Source organism: Dendrobates tinctorius, unplaced genomic scaffold (genome assembly GCF_039654945.1).
Source record: "Dendrobates tinctorius isolate UK_male_01 unplaced genomic scaffold, ASM3965494v1 ptg000049l, whole genome shotgun sequence".
NCBI lineage: Eukaryota > Metazoa > Chordata > Amphibia > Anura > Dendrobatidae > Dendrobates > Dendrobates tinctorius.
Genome location: NW_027361717.1, coordinates 14,130,241 through 14,139,940, shown reverse-complemented (window position 1 = coordinate 14,139,940; position 9,700 = coordinate 14,130,241). Strand labels below are relative to the sequence as shown.

The following is a 9,700-nucleotide window of genomic DNA, read 5'->3' as shown; positions in this document are numbered from 1 at the left end:
TCTGCCTCCTGAAATATATACGGAGATTCATAATGTTTACACTATATTATATATACAGTGTATCTGGTGATACTGTACCATTTTTCAACTTTTTATTTCATTGTGTAATCCATACTGAGCCTGTGAGCGTCTGTGTATGACTCATGAAATATATACGGAGATTTACTGTTATCCCTAGACTGTATAGAGCTGTACGCTTCTAATACAGTACCATATATCTGTTGGTATTTTGGGTCCATTTTCCAAAACATGAGGAAGTATGGTGGAAGAGGACATGGATGTGGGTGTGGGGGGCCACCTGCTACTGATGGTGGTGCATCTGCTGGTAGTGCCAAAAACACAATAGCAGCTAAGGCAGGAGGTTTTGAGCCTGCGTCATGGTGTAGCTCTGGAAGGCCTGTAAGGCTCCCTTTTCTGGGAGTAGGTAGACTGCTTTTAAAGCTGGAGCCTCAGGAACTGTTTTTGGCTTATAGTGCTGAAACAGCCTCCAGCTCTATCGCCTCCTCTTCTGAAGTTTAAAAAAATCCAAGCACTGAGTCGTCAGTGCAGGATTCTGGTCAGGAGCAACCCCTTTCCTTGTGTCCTTCACCCACATCAAAAGTGAAGGATGCAGCAGCACACACTTCAGATTACTCCATGGAACATTATAAATGGGGCAGATCAGACACTGGAGCAGCATCTATGGGGCATATTACACACTGGAGCATTAGAAATGGGGCCCCTTATATATAGAACATTATTAGGGCCCATCATACACTGGAGCATCATCCATGAGGCCCATCATATACTGGAGCATTATAAATGTGGCAGATCAAACACTGGAGCAGCATCTATGGGGCACATTATACACTGGAGCATTATAAATGGGGCCCATTATATATGGAGCATTATTTGGGCCCATCATACACTGGAGCATCATCCATGAGGCCAATCATATACTGTAGCATTCCTAATGGGGGACATCAGACCCTGGAGCAGAATTTACGTGGCCCATTATACACTGGAGAATTAGAAATGGAGCTCATTATATATGGAGCATTATTAGGGCCCATCATACACTGGAGCATCATCCATGAGGCCCATCACATACTGGAGCATAATGTGGAGCTCATCATATACTTTATGGAACATTATATGTTACCAATCATTCTGTATGGAGAAATATATGGGGCTCATTATTCTGTATGTCGCACAATGTGGTGGCCATAATACTGTATGGAGTAATATACTGTCCTTTTTTTGAGCTATTGTACAATTTAAAATAGATCAGTCATGTCATGTAAGCAGTGAAGTATGTGTCATTGTACTACACCTATATTTCTGTGGCGTATCGGAGCATCATAAGTTGTGGTATGTGTTAAAGGAGCGCACTGACACTCTTTGGCCCAGGACACATGAAAACCTGGAGCCTGCCCTACCCCCCCACAACTTTAGCCAAATAACCTCCAGTTTTCAATGCGTAACTATTATTATGAAGTAAATTAAGGTTGACAAGCTTCAGTAATAAGAATTGATGTTTTTGGCATTGAAATGGGCACTGTAGGTGTGTTTCCTGTCCTCCATTCCCTGCCAACTTTGCTTCCCCATTGACTTGCATTGGGTTTCGTGTTTCAGTCGGCCTCCGACTTTTCCCTATAGTCGGACGATTTCGTTTGACATATGACAAGGAAAGCTGAGTAGATATAAAGCGTGCAAATATGGAAGAATTAGGATGAAGCCAATACTTTTTTCTCATTACCTACACAATAAACAAATCCTTCTGACATATTAGATTTCTAGATTAATTTTTACTCTGATTAGATAAAGCATTTGTTTTGCTTACTTTGCCTTTATACCATTTCTTATGTTATATAATATTTCCATTTGAACCTTTCATTGTTAATTATCTTTTGTTTTGCAGTCTGAAAACATCTACTTCAGCAATGTTAAAAATATTGAAGATAGCAGTCTTCCTTCTTCTGATGATAACCCTCGGGTTTTTTTTTTGAATCATCCACAAGGAGAGCATCTTTCCTTATGTGTCCTCTTTATCAAGAAGAAAAATATTAAATGAATCAATTATGTTTATGAATAAAATTTTCAGTCCCATTCATGGATGGTCAAATATCACAAATATATTAAGTACTAAAGCATCAAGAGTTCAGGAAAATATGTTACTGGAGACAATGCATACATCACCAAGCACAAGGTTAAATATTGTTTTTGTTTCTCCATCTGAAGTATTAAAAGAAGGTGATGGCATCATATTTTTGGAAACAACAGATCGAATGCAGCCTCCTTCATTAGTTTTATGTGCTATAGAGTCTGCAGCTCGTGTGTACAAGAACCGACCAGTGGCCTTCTTCATGAAAGGATTAAACAGTAGCAACATAGAAACGGTGAAGAGACATTTCCAAGTGTTCTCATCCCTGAGTAACGTTTACTTCTTCCCACTGAGGTTCGAGGAAGTGTTTGCTGACACCCCACTTCACGCATGGTATCAGAAGGTACCGTGCAGCAATATCTAAATTTTACTAGTAATTAATATGACCAAATATAAAGCAGAGTTCATTTGTCTAGGATTGGCCAGGGGATGTGCAAGCTGTCCAGGCACACAGATGTCTCTTCTGAAGGTGTCATTTAAAATAGTATAACCTCTGAGTCTTATGGCTACATTAAATCTTAAATGGATTGTTCAATACTCTGTCAACCCCTTTTCAATGACTACCATATTTTCTGGACTATGAGACGCACAGGACCATAAGGTGTTCCCCAAATTTTGGGGAGAAAAATAGGCAAAACATTCCAAGCTTCAACTCAATTCACAAGAAAAGGAAGTCCCTGCAAAGGTCCATTTTCTGGTAATGGAAATATAGGGTGATTCCACGTTTTTGGTAGTACAAAGGATCTGGAAAAGCACTATAGCTCCTCATCCCTCAAAAGAAATCCAACAAATTCTGCACTCCCAAATCCAATCTCTCCCATCACTTCAGAGCTCCACAATGTGCCTAAACCACTTTTAACCTACACATGTTTGGCATTTCTGTAGAGAAGAGAGCCCACCTAATTTATGGGTGCATGTCTCCAGATGCACAAGCTGGGCATAATGTACTATACACTACAATATGCGGGGCACTACAATATCAGATTCACAATTCTCACTCAAATACAATCACTACTGCTTGTTTCTCAAAAATATCCATAGAGACAAGTCATCACTACACCTGTAGATACTGTAAATTCTCAAATGGGTATAAATTCAAAATGGGGTCACTTGAAGGGAGTATTATGCTCTTCTGGCATTTAGGGGCTCTGCAGATGGAGTCTGCAAACTATTCTAGGAAAATCTGCGCTCCAGGAGGTAATTAGCGCTCCGTTCCTAGCGAGTTTGGCTTAGTGGCGAGGCACTAAACATGCAGCAAAATTTGTGTGACAAACTTGATACCATTTTTACCTATTTCAACTTGTGAAAATGTAAAATCTGGGGCTTAAATTTTTTTGTGGTAAAAATGTAATTACTCTTTCTTCACCATTCAATGGTATAAATGTCTGTGAGGCACATGTGGTGTCAACATGCTCACCTCACCCCTAGGTGAACTCATTGAGGGGTATAGTTTGTAAAATGGGTTCACTTAAAGAGGGTTCTGCTGTTCTGGCAACATAGTGGCTCTACCAATGTGCCATTGAACCCTCAAATCATTCCAGCTAAATCTGAACTCCAAAATGACACCTCTTCACTTCTGAGCTTTGCACTGTGCTTCAAAATTAGTTTACAACCACATTTAGGGTATCGGTGTGCTCAGGAGAAATTGCACAACAAATTTAAAGGTCCATTTTGCTCCGATTGCCCTTGATGCAAAACTAACATTTTTATGGGAAACATTCATTGTTTCAATTTCACAGTTATACATTACAACCTTCTGTAAAGCACCTAGGGGGTTAAAAGTGCTCACAACACAACTAGATAAATTAAAGAAGGGGTCTAGTTTCCAAAATGGGGTCACTTGTGGAAGGTTTTCACCGTTTAGGTACATCGGGGTCTCCAAACTTGACATATTGCTAAGAATTCCAGTCAATTTTGCATTGAAAAAGTCAAATTGTGCTCCTTCCCTTGCGAGCTCTGCCATGCACCCAAACAAATTAGTAACAGTAAGACACACAATAAAAAAATAATCAAACAGGGATGGCTCAATATTATATAAAGCCTTTATTGAAATCAATTTGCAAAAGGATGATAAAAATAGTGCAAGTAAACATAAATAAATAATTACTGTACCAACAATATAATAATCATGAAAATATAAAAAATATATAAAAAAATTGTAGACAGCACAAAGGATCTAATGTATCATGATACCACAATCAAACCACTAGATTTTATCAAATAAACCAAACTGATGTAAATATATATATATATATATATTGTGAGGTAGCGCTGTCATCTAAGTAGGGGATCACTCGCTTGGCCGCCACAAAACCAGATCCGGCACGGGTTTTCATAAAGCATAGCAGTCCATGTGGTTTATTATGCAGCATAAACCGTGACCAATAACATACAGTTCATATCACCAGCATAGCATCCATTACAGAGCTTCCCTCTGTTAAGCCTGTGATCATACAGGTTATGCATAGGAGGCTTTCTAGCCTCATTTATCTCACCCACGTCAGGGTCTTCACATGGTTCCTTCATTCACTCTGCAGACGTCCATATCCCTCCAGGGAACTCTCAGGCACGTGCAGCCATTAACCCAGCGTTCACTTGCTGTCAGAAGGCAGCCCCATCTCACCCAGACGGGACCTTCCACACTGGACCAACCAGGTCCCAGCATTCACCCCCTGTGACCTACTCTGGCCACATTATATGGATCATAGCCTCGCCCACCTGGTCACATGACTCTGACCTCATCACAGGTCCTTCAGGCATTTACACACTCTTTACAACAGTGCTTTAAACACACCCCCTGGGTGGGTTTGTAGGTAACCAGGCCTGACCATCTCTTTGGTTACCTGGAGACTTCTCCCTTACATTGAAGCAACACCTCAGCAGTATCACTGCTGATCAACACATAAGTCTCCATCCCAAAGCCACCCACATTGAGATATATAACAGCCATTCAGTATTCTGCCATTCATCCTTTCTCCTGGGACCTCCACACAGGGCCCCCGAGCAGACTCAGTGGTTACTACACCACAATATATATATATATATATATATATATATATAGGCATGATTTGTTGTATGCTAAAAATATTTATAACTAAAATTAAAAAAGTGCAAATAATTCAGTGAAATACAAGGTGCTAATATATATTTATATACATAAAAGGTGCAAATATAAACAAACAATTTGCCTACCAAAATTACATATAGATAGATGGATAGATAGATAGATAGATAGATAGATAGATAGATAATAAATCAATGTGAATGAATATATAGCCCCTCTATGGAGTGTGATAAAGAGCCAACTGTGCTGAGGTTCATATAGGAATATAATAACTGTTGGTGGTATAGTGAAAAGTCCCCATGTGGTGGTGTCAAGCACTCCCCGACGTGCATTTCAGAACCAGCGTCCTTCATCAGGGGGGTGACGCACTTCCAATATCAATCAAATTAAATATGGATACATCAGCTGATGAATAATGACCAGGCGATGGGTGGTGCATGCGCGGCAGGGGCAACCCGGAAACTCACAGTCACGTGGCGTCATGTAATCTGACGTATCAGGGAAGGTGACCCCGCGCATCATACACATAGAGACACCCACCGCATATGGCTCCCGGAGCAAAAACTGTGCATGCGCACACGTATGATCATGATGTATGCTGCTGCAGGCAATGTATGACCATAGCCACAAATAGTGTTCACGCACGCAACCTGACCACATTAGAGTAGTGTTAAATATGGGACTAAATATAAAAATAAGACACAATAAAAAATATTTATAAGCATGCATGTGAATAACATAATTACAACAACACCATATATGAAGTGCCATGAAAAAAGTGAAAACCAGAAAAATACGTGAAAATTTATTATAATATAATAAAATTACAGTGATAAATAACACTGATACAAGAAAGTGAACAGAGTGTGTAAGTGTAAAAATCTAATATATAAAGCTGTATGTATGTATGTGTGTATGTCTGGGATTGGCATCCGCACCGTCGCAGCTACCGCCACAAAATTTGGCACAGTCACACGTCTGGACCCCAAGAGTGTCTTAGGCTATATTGTGAGGTGAAATTTTAACCCCGCGCGTTCCAATTCACCAAACAATTTTGCCCCTATCTACATAATGGGGAAAAAGTGTGTGTGTTTCAAGCCCCGCCCCTCATGATGTCATAATGGTTGACTATGGGATGGAGGATGTGTGATGGGTATATGGGCACAGGACTATGGGATGGAGGATATGTATGACGGGTATATGGGCATGGGACTATGGGATGGAGGATGTGTGATGGTTATATGGGCACTGGACTATGGGATGGAGGATATGTATGATGGGTATATGGGCACTGGACTATTGGATGGAGGATATGTATGATGGGTATATGGGCATGGGACTATGAGATGAAGGATGTGTGATGGGTATATGGGCACTCAACTATGGGATGGCGAATATGTATGATGGGTATATGGGCATGGGACTATGGGATGGAGGATGTGTGATGGGTATATGGGCATGGGACTATGGGATGGAGGATGTGTGATGGGTATATGGGCACGGGCCTATGGGATCGTGGATATGTATGATGGGTATATGGGCACGGGACTATGGGATGGAGGATAATTATAATTTGCTATAACTAACCACAGTTACTTACTATGCCCGGCAGCGCCGGGCTCTTCAGCTAGTATTAAATAAAGAAATGATAAATAAAAATAATAATACTAGAAAAAATAATAAAAATGAAATGAATAATTAGATAATGAAACTAAAAGGAGATAATTAATGAAAATGAATAAAAAATAATAAATAATAATTAATAGATAATAATAAATAAAATATAAAAATAAATAAAACAAACTAATACACTATATAAGTAATATATGAAAAAGCATAATCAATATATGTATTTCAATAAACCTATCAACCTAAACAATAAAAAAGTGTAAATAATTAAATATAAATAAAAAACTAAATTGTGTAATACACCAGACATGTTATATATTGATGATAATATATATATAAAAAATAATAAATAAAAAAAACTGTGATATAATAAACATATATTACCATATAATGATAAATAATTCAACCTAAATGATGTGGTGCACATACCATATATAGATATTTAATTTATTAATTACAGGATATATATAAAAAAAAATACAAAATATAAAAAATATATAGTATAAATATAAATTAATGATAAATAAATAAAAATAAATAAATAATATGGTATAAAAAATAAAAAATAATAAATAATAAATAGAAAATAAAATAAAAAATAATAGTAAAAAATACTAAATAATAAATAGAAATAGAAAAATAAATACTGTATACACATCAAAAATATATATATCATGGATTGACAGGGTTACATATCTCATACATAAATCCCCAATAATAAATTCACGGTTAAATAACTCATATAGTAGTCCATCTGCAAACACGCAATACACTCTTCATGTTGAGTGCTTCATATTAAAATTATTCATGACGAACTCATCTTATTTTATGGCTATCATTAATGCACTATTAAAAGACTTGATAATCACTATAATATAAATTATATAAAATCAATAAAATGAATAAAAATACATCAAAGAAGTGCACATTAAACGCAAAACAACCAGCAAACGGTCATAAAAATGGGACAAAGGATACATTTTCATTGAGACCAAATGGGGACATAGTATTTAGTGTCCAAATCCTTTGTCTCAAGCTTAGCCAAGGATGTGCTAATGTTACCTCCTCTTATCGTGGATTTGATCTTATCAATCCCTCTCACTTTTAAAAGTGATGCATCACAGTTGTGATATAGTTTGAAAAGTTTAGGTAACGTTTTCAACATGGAGATATCTTGGATTTTTTAGCTGCCATAATCCCAAGTACATGCTCTCATACTCTGACCTTTAACTGTCGAGTGGTCAGACCCGCATAAATAAGGGAGCAAGGACATGTGGCATAATACATGACAGCTTTTGATAGCAATTAATGGAATGTTTGATCTTAAAAACCTGGGAATTATTTGAGTTACTGAAACTCTGTGCACTAATAATATTCGGACAAGCTACACATTGTCCGCAAGATCTACATCCCCAAGATGGTTTAAATCCAGAAAAAAATGTAGTACAATGTTCTCCAATATAGTGACTCTTCACTAAACTATCTCTCAGATTTTGTGACCTTCTGAAAGTAATACAAGGGGCAGGTCCGATATATTATGAAAGGATAGGGTCAGCCTGTAAAATTGGCTAAGATTTCTTCAGACAATTTCGTAATGTATTAGCTTGTCCAGTATATTGGGTAATAGATCGAACAAATTTGTTTGATTTGTAACCTTGATTATTATATAGAGCATTGTGTCTTGTTGTATGTTTTGCTCTATTAAATGCTCTTTTAATTGAGCGTCTGCTGTATCCTCTTTCCATAAACCTAGTTCTTAGTTCCTCCGCCTGCCTTTCAAAATCTAAATCAACTGAACAAATACGCTGTAGGCGTAAAAACTTGCCTATTGGAATTGAATGAATCAGAGCTGGTGGATGTGAGGAGGAAGGTTGTAATAAGGAATTAACCGCAGTTGATTTCCTAAATAAATCAGTCTGAAGGCAGTTGTGCACATCCCTCCTTACTTTGACATCCAAAAAATCGACGGTATCATATTGGTGATGGTATGTCAAATGTATGCTCAAATTGTTGGAATTTAACTTATGAAAATTCATGAAAATTTGTAATGATTCCAAAGAATCATGCCAGACAAAGAAAATATCGTCAATGTAGCTCGCCCAGAAAGGGACGCGCTACATTAACGGCAAGTGTTCAGACAAAAAGAGGTCCCTCTCCCACAGCCCAGGATCAGGTTGGCGTATGAGGGTGTAAAAGAAGCCCCTATAGCTGTTCCCTGGAGCTGTAGGTAGAAGGACCCCTTAAAAATGAAAAAATTGTTCGTCAAAGTGAATTGTAAAAGATCAATGATAAATTTGATAAAACTAGGTGATAACGTAGAGTGTCGTAAAAAATAATTAACTGCTGACACGCCATTAACATAACGAATGCTTGTATATAAAGATTCAATGTCACAAGTGACAAGAATTGAGTTGGAATCAATATACATACCGTCGACTTTTTTCAAAAGCTCACTAGTGTCCTTGGTATAGGATGGAAGTGATACAACTAGGGGTTGCAGGATCGAGTCCACATATTTATTTACACTATCCAAATAATTATTGCGACCCGATATTATTGGTCTACCAGGTGGAACTTCCATATTTTTGTGAACTTTTGGTAGCAGATAAAGCGTGGGAATAGTAGGTTCTTTGACTTGGAGTGCCAGAAACAATTCATTAGAAATTACATCATTCTCCTTAGCATTCTGAAGGATTGTATTCAACTCAATTTGATATTTGCTCAGAGGATTGAATGTCAATTTTTTATAACATTTTGAATTATCTAATTGACGAAATGCCTCTGTCTCATACATTGTCTTTGGCCAGACTACTATATTCCCACCCTTATCTGCTGGCTTAAAAATCACATCCTGCAACCCCGGA

General features: G+C 37.6%; 1 pseudogene; it reads left to right on the top strand.

Moving 5' to 3' along the window:
* Positions 1-1,922: 1,922 nt before the first annotated feature.
* LOC141091123 (alpha-1,4-N-acetylglucosaminyltransferase-like) overlaps positions 1,923-9,700 on the top strand; it is a 29,895-nt pseudogene continuing 22,117 nt past the window's right edge.